The 14,645-nt window shown below is 46.1% G+C and overlaps 1 protein-coding gene across 9 annotated transcripts in view; it reads right to left on the bottom strand.

Moving 5' to 3' along the window:
* The window catches only part of ADD1 (adducin 1), an 88,975-nt gene extending 75,544 nt beyond the window's left edge, over positions 1-13,431 (bottom strand). For 4 of the 9 annotated variants that reach the window (XM_047718678.1, XM_047718677.1, XM_047718683.1 and 1 more), the window contains exon 1: positions 13,290-13,430. The gene's annotated coding sequence lies outside the window, so the exon portion shown is untranslated. Of the gene's footprint in view, positions 1-13,289 lie in introns of all 9 variants that reach the window. The other 5 variants (XM_047718676.1, XM_047718680.1, XM_047718681.1 and 2 more) reach the window with 3 other exon arrangements.
* Positions 13,432-14,645: the final 1,214 nt, after the last annotated feature.

Here is a 14,645-nt window from a genome sequence, read left to right as displayed (position 1 = left end):
GGGAATTCAAAAAAGGACATCCCTCTTACACTTGCCAAAATAATTTCCCAAAGCATGGAGGAAAATAAAAACCAAACAATATATAGGATTCACAGGGAAGTGGCTTTTTTAAGTGACTTTAGATTCTCAAGAAGGCTATGAACTGAATTTATATAAAAAGAAAATACTGTTGGGACGCCTGGGTGGCTCAGTTGGTTGGACGACTGTCTTCGGCTCAGGTCATGATCCTGGGGTTCCAGGATCGAGTCCCACATCGGGCTCCCAGCTCCATGGGGAGTCTGCTTCTCCCTCTGACCTTCTCCTCGCTCATGCTCTCTCTCACGGTCTCTCTCTCAAATAAATAAAATCTTAAAAAAAAAAAAAATACTGCAATTCACCAATTTTTCACCAAGAAAAAATTTAAAGCCCTGTTGCTAATGCTACAGAACATCAAGAGTATTTAGAGGAATAAATAACTATTCAAAACACAACAATGTAAAATAGAATTTGCAATGTCTGGTATCCAATAAAAAATTACCAAACAAACAAAGAGCTGGAAAATATAACCCAGAGGAGATAAATCAATCAAAACTAACCCCAGCCCTGAAAGAGAAGTTAAAATTAGCAGACAAGGTCATTAAAACAGTTGGTACACTACATTCCATATTTTCAAAATCTTAAGTAGAGAAATGGAAGGTATAAAAAATGATACAAATAGATCTTATAAAGACGAAAGCCAGGACATCTAAAAATCAAAAATTACACTAAACAAGATTAACGGCAGATTAAACACTGCAGAACAAAAATCAGTGAATGTGAAGATACAGTATGAACTATCCAAACGAAGCCTACACAGAAAAGACAATCAAATAAAGGGGCATCAGTGAATTGTGGGGCAACTTTTCATGGTCTAACACGCATGGGATTGGAGCCCTCGAAGCACAGCACATGGAGAAGGAATAGGAAGAACTGTGAAAAATAATGCCCAAGATTTTCCCAAATGTGATGAACACATAAACCCACAGATCCAAGAAAAAAGCTCAATGAATCCCACAAGCACAAGAAATATGCACACACAGACACATCAAAATAAAACTGCTAAAAACCAGTGACAGGGAGAAGTCTTCAAAGCAGCCAGAGAAAAGGGACAGGTTACGTAAAGGAACAAAAATTAGGATGATAGCAGATTCTTGCAGGAAATGATACAGCAAAAAGACAGTAAAGCAACACCTTCTGAAAAAGTAAAAATTAAGAGTTCGCCCAAAGGTTTTGAGCTCCAAGCTTTCTGGCTTACATCATGCTTCTGTGTAGCAAACTCCTGTGGCAACATCACCTTTGAATTGCACACATTTCATTTTCTTCCACCATCATCTCATCTGGTTAGATTAGATGCACTATACGTCCATCTGCTTTCTTACTACAATCTCTATGCCCAAAAGCCATGAGGTATCTGTTGGCGGGGCACAGAAGGGAATCCACTGTAACCTCTGGGCCAGGTTCACCTACATTATATCTAATCCCCATAAATATGCCATCTCCTCCTGTTCTAGAATTCAGCAAACAAGGTTAATCTGGAATAGAGAATCACACAGCTAGGCATAACCAGGTCTTTCTCACTTCCTATAACTCTTTCTATTAACGCACATCTGAAATTATATTAAGCTAAAGGAAAAACATGAAATACCAAAGTTCATTCCAGGATAGAAGTAGAATGAAAGTGGAGAATTCACCTCAAAGAAAAGTAAAGCGGGGACGCCTGGGTGGCTCAGTGGGTTAAAGCCTCTGCCTTCGGCTCAGGTCATGATCCCAGGGACCTGGGATCAAGCCCCACATGGGGCTCTCTGCTCAGCGGGGAGCCTGCTTCCTCCTCTGTCTCTGCCAGCCTCTCTGCCTACTTGTGATCTTTGTCTGTCAAATAAATAAAATATTTTAAAAATAAACAAATAAAAAAAAAATAAATAAAGGAAAAACATAAAATACCAAAGTTCATTCCGGGATAGAAGTAGAATGAAAGTGGAGAATTCTACTCAAAGAAGAGTAAAGCGGGGACGCCTGGTGGCTCAGTTGGTTAAGCACCTGCCTTCGGCTTGGGTCATGATCCCAGTGTCCTGGGATCAAGTCCCACATTGGGCTCCTTGGTCAGCAGGGAGTCTGCTTCTCCCTCTGCCTGCTCTACCTGTTCTGCCTGCAGCTCTCCAAGCTTCTGCTCTCTCTGACAAATAAATAAATAAAATCTTAAAAAAAAAAAAAAAAGTAAAGCGGATTTCCTTTTAAGATTTTATTTATTGGGGCACCTGGGTGGCTCAGTGGGTTAGAGCCGCTGCCTTCGGCTCAGGTCATGATCCCAGGGTCCTGGGATCCAGCCCCACGTCGGGCTCTCTGCTCAGCGGGGAGCCTGCTTCCCTTCCTTTCCCTCTGCCTGCCTCTCTGCCTACTTGTGATCTGTCTGTCAAATAAATAAATAAAATCTTTAAAAAAAAAAAAAAGATTTTATTTATTTATTTGACAGAGAGAGAAAGAGAGAGAAAGATCACAGGTAGGCAGAGAAACAGGCAGAGAGAGGAGGAAGGAGACTGCTGCTGAGTAGAGAGCCTGATGTGGAGCTCTATCCCAGGACCCTGAGATCATGATCTAAGCCAAAGGCAGCGACTTAACCGACTGAGCCACCCAGGCCCCAGTAAAGCAGATTTCTTAATGAAAACAAAGAACAGTCCTTTTTCCACTTTTCTAATGGACGAGGCCCCCAACAACTGCCCTACAACCAATATGACACAGTGTTTCAGAACACTGTCTCTTCTACTCGCTCCTTTATGAAGACCAAAGCACTGTACAACAGAACAAAGGGCCACTGGCAGATAAAACAATTCAGTTCCAGAGACAGAGCTCTATCTCGATCTAATGATAAAATGTACTCTTTGGGCAGAAATCACCAAATGATGATCCCTCCAAGCCAAATGTTTTTATAAGGGCCACAAGCTAAGAGTGACATTTACAGTTCAAAAAAAATAGCAATATTAAACATAAATAATAGGTGATAGACCTGGAAATCAATTCAAATTCTAGGGTGCATGAAGAAGGCTCTACTGGGACAGTCACATTCATTTGCATATCACCTGGGCCTGCTTCTTGTGGCAGCAGCAGAGCTCAGAAGTTGCAACAGAGACCCTACAGCTCTGAAAGCCTGAAATATCTATTATCCTGCCTTTTACAGATAGCGGGCCAACCACTGCTTTAAGGGAACAGATGGGGTACACCATCTTTAACAATTTGTCATGAACATTATTCCTCACAACTAAGCTTTTAAAAAGTCGAGGCGCCTGGGTGGCTCAGTTGGTTAAGGTTTGCCTTCAGCTCGGGTTGTAAGGCTTGGGTCGTGATCCTGGAATCCTGGGATCGAGCCCTGCATCAGGCCCAGCTCAGCAAGGAGTCTGCTTCTCCCTCTACCTCTCCCCCCAAGCCCCGCTCTCATGTTCTCTCCATCACTCTCTTTCTCTCAAATAAGTAAAACCTATACAAAGTAACTTGAAGATCACTCACACAACTGCTCTGTGCCAGGCACTGTGCTAGACTCAGGAAGTAGAGTAATGAGGCACAGCTCCTGCCCTCATGGGGAAGACCAGGTCCAAGGGTTACTTACAACCAAGTACCTGAAGTGTTAGAACTGAGAAACTACACAGAAGGAAGGCAGCGCAGCCTGGAGGTTAAGAGCATCATCTATGGAGTCAGACACCCTAGGTCTGATTCCCAGCTCCACCACCTAACTGTATGACCCTGGAAATCACTTCAACTCCCTTCGTTTTTTCCTCTGAGAAAGAAGATAATCCGGGCACCTAGGTGGCTCAGTCAGTTAGGCGTCTAACTCTTGATTTCTGCTCAGGTCATGATCTCAGGGTCCTGGAACCAAGCCCCACATTGGGCTCTGCAATAAGCATGGAGTCTGCTTGAGATTCTCTCTCACTCTCTTTCTGCCCCTCACCCTCATGATGTCTCTCTCTCTAAATAAATAAACAAAATCTTTTTTTTTTTAAGATTTTATTTATTTATTTGACAGAGAGACATCACAAGTAGGCAGAGAGGCAGGCAGAGAGGTGGAGGGGGGGAGGCAGGCTCCCTGCTGAGCAGAGAGCCCAATGAGAGGTTCAATCCCAGGCCCCAGGGATCATGACCTGAGCCGAAGGCAGAGGCTCTGACCCACTGAGCCACCCAGGCGCCCCTAAATAAATAAAATCTTAAAAGAAAAAAAAACTGGGGCACCTGGGAGGCTCAGTGGGTTAAGCCGCTGCCTTTGGCTTGGGTCATGATCTCAGGGTCCTGGGAACGAGCTCCGAATCGTGAGCTCTGCTCAGCAGGGAGCCTGCTTCCCCCTGCCCCTCTGCCTGCCTCTCTGCCTACTTGTGATCTCTCTCTCTCTCTGTCAAATAAAAAATAAATAAAATTTTTAAAAAAGAACTTCCATTTCTCCTTCACAGAATGGTATTTTCCCCTTTACGCACAGTACCCACCCTTATTTTTTTTTAATTCAAGAGAGAACACAAGTGGCGGGGAGGAGGGGACCATGAGGGAGAAGCAGACTCCCCCCTGAACAGGGGGGCTGATGCAGGCCTAGATCCCAGGACCCCACACAGGGCTCAATCCCAAGACCCCAAGATCATGACCTGAGCTGAAGGCAGACACTTAACTAACTGAGCCACCCAGGCGCCCCTGTACCCATTCTTTTGAAGGTAAGTTTAAACTCTATCTTCTTTATGTAGCCTTCCCTGAAGCTTTATGACCTTATCCTTTTAGCTATCATTTTTCCAAGAATATGATTTAGTTTTCCAAAGACTTAAAGAGGCCAAACATTCCATCATTCATTCCACAAGTACTTACTGGGCACCTACTATGTGCTAGTTTACCATGCTCAGAACACAGTGGGAAGCAAAATCAAGGTGCTGTAAGAGATAAAACTGGAGATATACATGGGAAGATGCCAAACCTTGAAAGACTGGTACAGTTCAGGATTTATGGACCAGGGAGAATCACTGAAAAACTCCAAGCAGGGAAGTGTCATGGTCTAGTCTATAACTCAAAACTCATTCTGGGGCACCTGGGGTGGCTCAGTGGGTTAAAGCCTCTGCCTTCAGCTCAGGTCATGATCCTAGCATCCTGGGATCAAGCCCCACATTGGGTTCTCTGCTCAGCAGGAAGCCTGCTTCCTCCTCTCTCTCTGCCTGCCTCTCTGCCTACTTGTGATCTCTATCTGTCAAATGAATAAATAAAATCTTAAAAAAAAAAAAACCTCATTCTTTTTTTTTTTTAAGATTTTATTTATTCATTTGACAGAGACAGAGATTGTGAGAGAGAGAGCACAGCAGGGGAGATGGCAGGCAGAGGGAGAGGGAAAAGCAGGCTCTCCTCTAAGCAAAGAGCCCAAAGTGGGGCTTGATCTCAGGACCCTGGGATCATCACCTGAGCTGAAGCCAGACGCTTAACCGAATGAGCCACCCAGGTGCCCCTTCAGAACTCGTTCTAGCAAAAACACAAAAGGGCCAGCTTAAAGAGTAGACAAATACACTCTCTGCCTTCATGAAGTATCATTACTGGGGTGGGGGGGGAGTAAACAGATAAATCATTAAAACTGAAGGACAGCAGAAGTGTCTGAGTTAGTAGATAACAGGGGAAACCTATTTGAAAGAGGGCAGACAGAGCCTCTTTAAGGGACATTTAAGTGAGCCCTAAAAGAGGAGCTGGCCATGCAGAGCAGCATACAAGTGTTCATTCTAGGCAAAGGGATCGATGCATGACTCCGAAATCTCAAGAGCTAGGTTCCAGGAAAACCACTGTAAATGCATCAAATATGAGCAAGTGGAAGAAGGTAGAATGTGAGCTTGGAGATCAGGATAAGAAATTTGGATTCTGTCATTAAACATAATGGGAAGGGGCGCCTGGGTGGCTCATTGGGTTAAGCCTCTGCCTCTGGCTGGAGTCATGATCTCAGAGTCCTGGGATCAAGCCCTGCATCAGGCTCTCTGCTCAGCAGGGACCTGCTTACCCCCGCTCTCTCTCTGCCTGCCTCTCTGCCTGCTTCTGATCTCTCTCAAATAAATAAGTAAAATCTTAAAAAAAAAAAAAAAAAAAACATAATGGGAAGTCACTGGGCTTTTTTAAGATTACTTATTTTATTATTTTTTTTAAAGATTTTATTTATTTATTTGACAGAGAGAAATCACAAGTAAGCAGAGAGGCAGGCAGAGAGAGAGGAGGAAGCAGGCTCCCTGCTGAGCAGAAAGCCCGATGCGGGGCTCAAACCCAGGACCTGGGATCATGACCTGAGCCGAAGGCAGCGGCTTAACCCACTGAGCCACTCAGGCGCCCCAATTTTTTTTAAGATTTTTTATTTATTTATTTGACAGACAGAGATCACAAGTAGGCAGAGAGGCAGGCAGAGAGAGAGAGACAGGAGGAAGCAGGCTCCCTGCTGAGCAGAGAGCCAGATGCAGGGCTTGATCCCAGGACCCTGGGATCATGACCTGAGCCAAAGGCAGAGGCTTTTACCCACTGAGCTACCCAGGCGCCCCTAAGATTACTTATTTTATTCTGAGTAAGTACATAACCCAACTACATGAACTAAAATATATATCCAAAGATATATAAGCTTATACAATGAAAAGTAATTCTCCCTCCCATCCTTATACCCTAGCCACACAGATCCCTGTCCCTAGAGGCGACCACTTTTATCAGTCTTTGAAGGGTTTTAAGCAAGACAGAACACATTCTAATTTATATTCTATGTAAATCACCCCAGCTGAAAGATAGAGAATGGGTTGGAAGGACAAGGAAACCAGCTGGAGCCTGCTGTGCCAGTTCAAGAGAGTCGTGATGGCTGCTGGTCCCAGGTGGCGACAGGGAAGATGGGACAGGAGGACTGATTCAGGAGGTATTATGAGGAGAGAACTGACAAAACTCATGTTGGCAAAACAGCATTAATAACTAAGACCGCAGACAGTTGTTCATACACTTAGGCTCTACAGGTCTAGAAATTCAGTCTTTAAAGCTTAAATATCTTGAGTTCAGTAAACACGTACATAGATAACGGGTGAGAGAACAATGGGAAACACGAGAAAAAACACATTACTAAAATGCAATGTTAACAAACTGATTAATAGCGGACTCTCCGTGTCAATGAGTCAGACAATTTTATCTGAGAAATGATACTGCTGAAACCAACCCAAAACAGTACAGCTGTAGTTAAGGGGCTGAAATGGCAGCTATTTAAAAAAAGAAAAAAATGCAAAACTTAAGTCTTTAATACTGGCAGTTGTCAACCACTATGTAATATAGAAGGCTGGAATCTTCTCAATAGAATTTCTGAGTATGACATCACACCTACATGATGTATTTCCTTCCTGTCTGATAACTTAAAATGTACCAGAAAATTCTCATCAGTTCATAGGATAAGGGAAAAAATGCCATTAGTGAATAAAATTTTTACACTAGCATTCACTAAAAACAGTTATGTGCTATATCTACGTAATGGTGTATTATTAAGTCTTCAAAAGGAAGAACATTCTGCCACCTGCTACAACATGGATGAACTTTGATGACATTCTGCAAATGAGCTAGCCACAAAAGGACAAACACCACATGGTTCCAATTATATGAGATATCTAGAGTAGTTAAAATCTTAGAGCCAGGGACACCTGGGTGGCTCAGTGGGAAAAAAGCCTCTGCCTTAGGTCGTGGTCCCGGGGTCCTGGGATTGAGCCCCACATCGGGCTCCCTGCTCAGCAGGGAGCCTGCTTCCTCCTCTCTCTCTACCTCTCTGACTACTTGTGATCTCTCTGTCAAATAAATAAATAAAATCTTTAAAAAAAAAAAAAAAATCTTAGAGCCAGAAAGGACAGAGACCAGGGCTAGAGGCAGGGGAGAATGTGTTTGATCGGCAGAGAGATCCAGTTTCACAAGATGAGAGTGTCCTGGGATGGACTGTGGTGATGGCTGCACAATGTGAAGGTGTAGAACACCAACGGGCTATACCTTTACAAATGTTTAAGATGGCAGGTTTTACTGTGTATTTATTTTAACACAATTATTATAAAAACTTCTCAAAGCATGGTGAGAAAATATGTATAATACCTTACCATCTATCTGATAAAGAGGAAATACAAATATAACCATAAAACTAAAATGTAAAAAGGTTATCTATAAGGAAGAGGGATAGGTGAAGATGAAGGGATGGAAAGAAGTAATATTTCTTTGACTATGCCTTCTTTCATATATTTTGAAAGACTTTTAATATTTTACATAATTATAAGATTTTAAAAAGTAATCTCTAAATACTAAGAGAAAAAAAGGCACAAAACCTATGCACCCAATAGCAAAACCAGAGTAACTATTCTAAGTGACTTTAAAAACACAGTAATTTGGGGCACCTGAATTACTCAGGTGGCTCAGTCCTTGAGTGTCTGCCTTCACCTCCGGTTGTGATCCCAGGGACATGGATCAGGCCCCACATGGGGCTCCCTGCTCGGTGAGGAGCCTGCTTCTCCTACTGACCCTGCTTGTGTTCTTACTCTCGCTCTCTCTCTCTGCCAAATAAATAAATAAATAAGAAATCTTTAAAAAAAAATAAAAAATAGGGGTGCCTGGGTGGCTCAGTGGGTTAAGCCGCTGCGTTCGGCTCAGGTCATGATCTCAGGGTCCTGGGATCGAGTCCCGCATCAGGCTCTCTGCTCAGCAGGGAGCCTGCTTCCCTCTCTCTCTCTCTCTGCCCGCCTCTCCGTCTACTTGTGAGCTCTCTCTGTCCAATAAATAAAATCTTTAAAAAATAATAAAAATAAAATAAAAAATAGAACACAGTAATCTGACCTTATATCTTTAATGGGAATGCAAAAAAATTCAATTTTTATTACTTGATGATGGTCTTCATATTCTTCTAAAACTGAGATGTGTACAGTGTGGGATGAAACAATAAGTAATTAGGGGCGTCTGGGTAGCTCAGTCAGTTAAGCATCTGCCTTCAGCTCGGGTCACAATCTCAGGGTCTTGCAGTGGTGCCCTGTCTGCTTCTCCCTCTCATTCTCCCTCTGTGCTTACTCTCTCAAATAAATAACTAAATCTTAAAAAAATAATAATATAAGTAATTAGAATCAAAATGTCTGTCTTGGAAGAAAAAAGATACAGGTGTAAGATCAAGAAGGTTAAGTAGAACTCCATATAGTAACCTATGATCTGTGCTCTGGAAAGACCTAGAAACAATGATCAACCTAGTAGCAGTGAAAAACCCCACGACACAGAGTGTCATTACTAAATACCGTTTTTTTTTTTTCATTAAAAGAAACCAAGACCCCTTGGAGAAATAGATGGTTCCAGGGCTTGGGAAAGAAAATGTACAAGATGAACCTGGTGCAGTTTGTCACACCAGAAAGATCAAAGACTTTTAGAATCTTGTTTAAAGGATTTAGGAGGTTGGGTGCCTGGGTGGTTCAGTGGTTTAAGCCTCTGCCTTCGGCTCAGGTCGTGATCCCAGAGTCCTGGGATCGAGTCCCGTGTCGGGCTCTCTGCTCAGTGGGGAGCCTGCTTCTCCCCCTCTCTCTCTGTCTGTCTCTCTGCCTACTTGTGATCTCTCTCTCTCTGTCAAATAAATAAATAAAATCTTTTAAAAAAAAAAAAAGGATTTAGGAGGCAAACTAAACAGATTCCTATTGGACAAAGATCAGTCAATCTCAGCATCAATAAGGATAATACCTACAATGGACTGAACCATATCAAATGTGTTTAAATTCATGAGTTCACATTGACACAAACACATAACACAACTCACTGGCTTCTTTCAGAAGATCCCAACTCATTTTGAGAATTAGCAACCTACTGGAGAGGAATTAAGCAGTTACCCTACTTTTCCCAAAAAAGCTAAAATTCAGGATAACCAAATTATGGGGGGGGGGGGGCATTTCTCTCTCTCTCTTTTTTTTTAATTTTTTTTTTTTTTTTTTTCAGAGAGAGAAAGAGAGACAGAGAAAGCAGGGGGAGGGGCAGTGGGAGACTGAGAGAATCTCCAGCAGACTCCCCACTGAACACAGACCCTGACTCAGGGCTCCATCCCAGAACACCAACAGCATGACCTAAGCGGAAACAAAGAGCATCCCAACCAAATGAGCCACCCAGGCATCCCAAGACATTTCTCTTTATAGAAGCATTCCATCTAACAAATGAAGTTAAAGAATTAAAATATCAACACTTTCCAAAGCCTAATAAAATAATGACTCTGAGGCACCTGGGTGACTTAGATGGTAACTAAACCAACTCGATTTCAGCTCAGGTCGTGATCTCCAAATCATGGGATCAAGCCCCTCACTGGGCTTCACATTGACTGTGGAGACTGCTAGAGATGCTCTCTCCTTCTCCCTCTGCCCCTCTCTGCTTGCACGCTCTCTGTATATTAAATAAATAAATAAGGGCTTTAGGCATTAAGCATCAAGAGTCACTTATAAGAAGAAAGACTACTAATCATTATCTGCCCACCAACCTATGAAGTCTTTTTGCTAAAAATAAATCAACTCTGAATCTGATCACACCTTTAGATTTATCTACCAGTGCACAGTCATTTCTGTGTAGTTTAAGCACCATACAGAATAAAACCCAGACCGTAACTCCACAGAACAAATCACGGAGTTTCATCAACAAATAAATTACAAGGAAAGACAAAAAATGGAGGGGGACCTATAGATTAAAACAAATCACAATGCATAAACAGCATTTGGATCCTGATTCAGCGGTTATTAAAAAAAAAAAAACTGTGACACAATCAAGAAAATGTTAACATTGGTTGGACATTTGAAGGTAATAAGAAATTCATTTTTGTGATAGTGGTATTTGTGTTTATCTTTTTAAAAAAATGTATGTTGGGGCGCCTGGGTGGCTCAGTGGGTTGGGGCCTCTGCCTTCGGCTTGGGTCATGGTCCCAGGATCCTGGGATGGAGCCCCACATCGGGCTCTCTGCTCAGCAGGGAGCCTGCTTCCACCTCTCTCTCTCTTCCTGCCTCTCTGCCTGCTTGTGATCTCTGTCTGTCAAAATAAATAAATAAAATCTTAAAAAATAAAATAAAATAAAAAAATAAAAATAATAAATAAATTTAAAAATGTATGTAAATATACATGCCGAAATATTCAAGTTAAAAGGACATGAAATCTGGGTTTGGGGGATACAGATGAAAACCAGCTGTGAGTTAACAACTGTTGAAGCTGGATGAGGGTAAACAGGGACTTATTACACCATTCTCTCTACAGGTACCTGAGAACAATTTAACATGTAAAATAAATCAATCTGTAGTCTAAGTTTCACATAATAGAAATATCATTTTTACTGTCAAACTTAAAAATTAAGACAAGGTAAATTTTAACGCTAGTTGGATATGTGATTTTTTTTTTTTTTTTTTACAATCTCTTTTAAAGTATCTTTCTTTTCTCTTTTAAGATTTTATTTCTTCAGGGTGCTTAGGTGGCTCAGTCATTAAGCAACTGCCTTCAGCTGGGGTCATGATCCCAGGGTGCTGGAATAGAGCCCCATGTCGGGCTCCCTGCTTAGCGGGGAGCCTCCTTCTCCCTCTCCCCTCTGCTCCTCCTTGTGTTCACTCTCTCACTGTTTCTCTCTCTCTCTGTCAAATAAATAAATAAAATCTTTAAAAAAATATTTATTTCTTCATTTGACAGAGAGAGAAAGCACAGAAGCAGAGGGAGAAGCAGGCTCCCCCAGCTGAGCAGGGCTGCCATGGGATGGATCCCAGAACCCTGGGATCATGACCTGAATCGAAGGCAGATGCTTAACCAACTGAGCTGCCCAGATGCCCCTTAAACTATCTTTTAAAGTATTTCAAATTATTTACTTTTCTGACAATACAAGGACTACTTGAAAGAACTAACTGGAAACCAATAACCATCTAAAGAAACAGCTTTTAGGGTAAAATTAGTAACACAAGGTTGAACACCAAACAAAACCTTATCAGTATCAGTTAATGTCAAAGACTTAAAGGGGAAAATGGTCAGCTGTATAAATTATACTTTAGAAAGAAAACAATCCCACCTCATGGAAACTGGGTAGAATTTAGATTCATGGCATTCAGTAAGCCTCTGTGACTAAAATCTAAACATAGTGACAAGCAGTAAAATAAACCATACCAGCTGTCCTGCTGTAAACCACATCAAAACTCTGAAAAGCAGTTATGACTGCCGAAACCATTCACTTCCTTAAAAAACATCTTTACTCTTCCAGTTTTCCCCACAGTCAGAATCGAGGGCTATGTCGAGATTTTACAATGTTCGGATTTTACAATGCAATCTCTACATCGCATGAGCACATTAGCTGAAGACTGAACCTTACAATCCCCCTCCAAGTCACCCGCTAGGCCACAGGTGCCCTCTCCCAGAGCTGCTGAACTCCCACTCGTTCTCCCCCGAGGCTCCAATGACGTCCCGCAAAAGAGAGAGAGCGCCCTGTCAGCAAGCCTATTTCTTCCCCCGTTAGGATTTCAGCCCATCGTCCCCAAGTACGCAGAGCTCTTCCCGTAATGACTTAACAGCAACGCACTCAGCCACCGGACGCGCTCTGGTCCTGAGGATCACACCAGTTGCTTCCGGTCATTTAGGCATAAAATCACACACCCCACCACCAGCAGTCCCCGGTGAGCCGAAGTAGTGATCGGAAGGTGGGGACGCAGGAAGCGAACACAAATCACCCACAAAACGTCCAAGGCCGTGGATTACGAGAATACACACACAAGTGACTGCCCAGGGCAGAACCCTCTGACACCTCCCCCAACCGGCCCCCAACAGATGTTCCAGACAGAAAAGAGCGAGAAGACGACGACAAGCGCTCCGGCCGTCCCGTTCCCCGACGCCCGCAGGACAGTCGGCAGGTCGGTCTGGCTGCCGGAACCCACCGCTTGCACTGGCTCCCGAGCCCACTGGCAGCCGCCAGCCGCAGGCGCTGCAGGCAGCCGACCGCGCCGACGCCCGACCCCCGACGCCCACCACCCAGCCCCCACGCCGGCCGCCCGGCCGCTCCCACCGAGCAGCCCGCGCCGCCAAGGGTGTGGAGGGCGCCGTCCCCTCCGCACCTGGCCACGGCCCGGCGGCGACACCCCTCCCAGCACGGCCGCGAGCCCCCGCGGCCGACTCCAGACCCGCCCGCGCCCCGCCCGGCGCGGCCCCCGCCCGCCTCCCCCGGCCTCTCGGGCGCCGCAGCCGCCACAGGCCCCGCGGCCCGGCCTGCAGCCCCTCGGCCGCTCCGCCGCGCCCCGGGCCCCGCGGCCGCCCCTGCGCGCGGGCCTCACCTCAGGGGGCGAGTCGCGAGCAGAGCACCGGCGTTCGCAGGTCCGAGGACTGCGCGTCGGCTCCCGCTCGGGCTCCGGCTCGGGGTCGGACTCCTGCTCCTGCTCCGGCTCCGGCTCCGGCTCCGCCCCCTGTCCGCCGCGCGCTCCCCAGCCCGCAGACCCAGCTTGCCCGGCCTCTCCGCCCCCTCAGCCCCCGGCACTGCCCCCGCCGCGGGAGCTGGGTGCGGCCTGCGGCGCTGCGGCCCAACAACGCGCCACCCTATAGGCCCAGCCGGCCCCGCGCCGCCAAACAACGCGCCATGCGATTGGCTGACCGCGAGGCGGGAGGGGGAGGGACTCGCGCGGCGTGGGGGAGAGTAAGGGCGGAGGCCCCGCCTGCGGCCGCTTGGGACCGCAGGGACCCTGTGGGTGCGGTCTCGCCCGCCGAAAGCTCGCAGTGGAGGTTCTGGTCCCGCTGGCCAGCTGGGCGGCAGCTTCGTGACGGTGGCTGTGCTGGCAGCGCCCGCTCTCCCAGAACCAGTCGTGCGCTCGCTTGTCCCTGGACAGACTCTCGTGGAGGCCCCTGCGGGCCAGGAGCCCGGGTTGGGCTGCACAGCGTCCTAAAGGGCCCCGTTCCAGGCCAAAGGGACCCTCGGAGCCCGCGGCCGTGCCGCTCCCTGCCCACCTCGTGCGCTCCTCCAGCAGGCGGACCCTTGGGCCCTGCGCCGGTGTACCCGGCCTTGGGCCCCGGGTGGGCGGGGGCACAGGCAGAGTTTGTGGCTGGTGGCCAGGGTGGAGTCAGGACAGCAGGATCTGTGTTTGGCGATAAGGCTCCACAGACAAGGTGGCTGCCTACTGCCCAGGGCCTGACATGCCGGTGCTGGATGAACAAGCGCCGGTCACATCCGCAGAACCAGTCGTAGGAGTCCAGGCCAGGGCACCTGTCAGTGACCAGGAGGCTAGCCTGGAGACCAGGCCAGCACCTTCCCCTATCCTCACCCTCCTCTTGGCTCATCTGAGTCCCCAAAAGGCCCTGGACACAGAGAACCAGAGCTTCTTGTTCCCTTTATACCACAGAAAACTGAAGCCAGCAGGAGAAGAGCAGTGTAGAACCCGGGCCTTCTTCCCAGCAGGGACCTCTTTGGCTTTGCCCACAGAAAGGTCAGTGATACTGTCCAGGGTTAATATCTGTGACCTCTGATCTCAGGGCACTTCTGGACAAGACTCCACAATTCTACATCAGTTAGTTTTGTTTCCCTTGCACCCAAGAACAAGGCTTGGTGCTGGGAGCTGTCAGTGAAAGGGGCACCTGGGTGGCTCAGTCATTTAAGTAAGGGGTCTTGATTTCAGCACAGGTCAAGATCCCACGATTCTGGA

Source organism: Lutra lutra, chromosome 2 (genome assembly GCF_902655055.1).
Source record: "Lutra lutra chromosome 2, mLutLut1.2, whole genome shotgun sequence".
NCBI classification, from domain to species: Eukaryota; Metazoa; Chordata; class Mammalia; order Carnivora; family Mustelidae; genus Lutra; species Lutra lutra.
The sequence above is the reverse complement of the archived record's forward strand: the minus strand, read 5'-3'. Positions and strand labels throughout refer to the sequence as shown.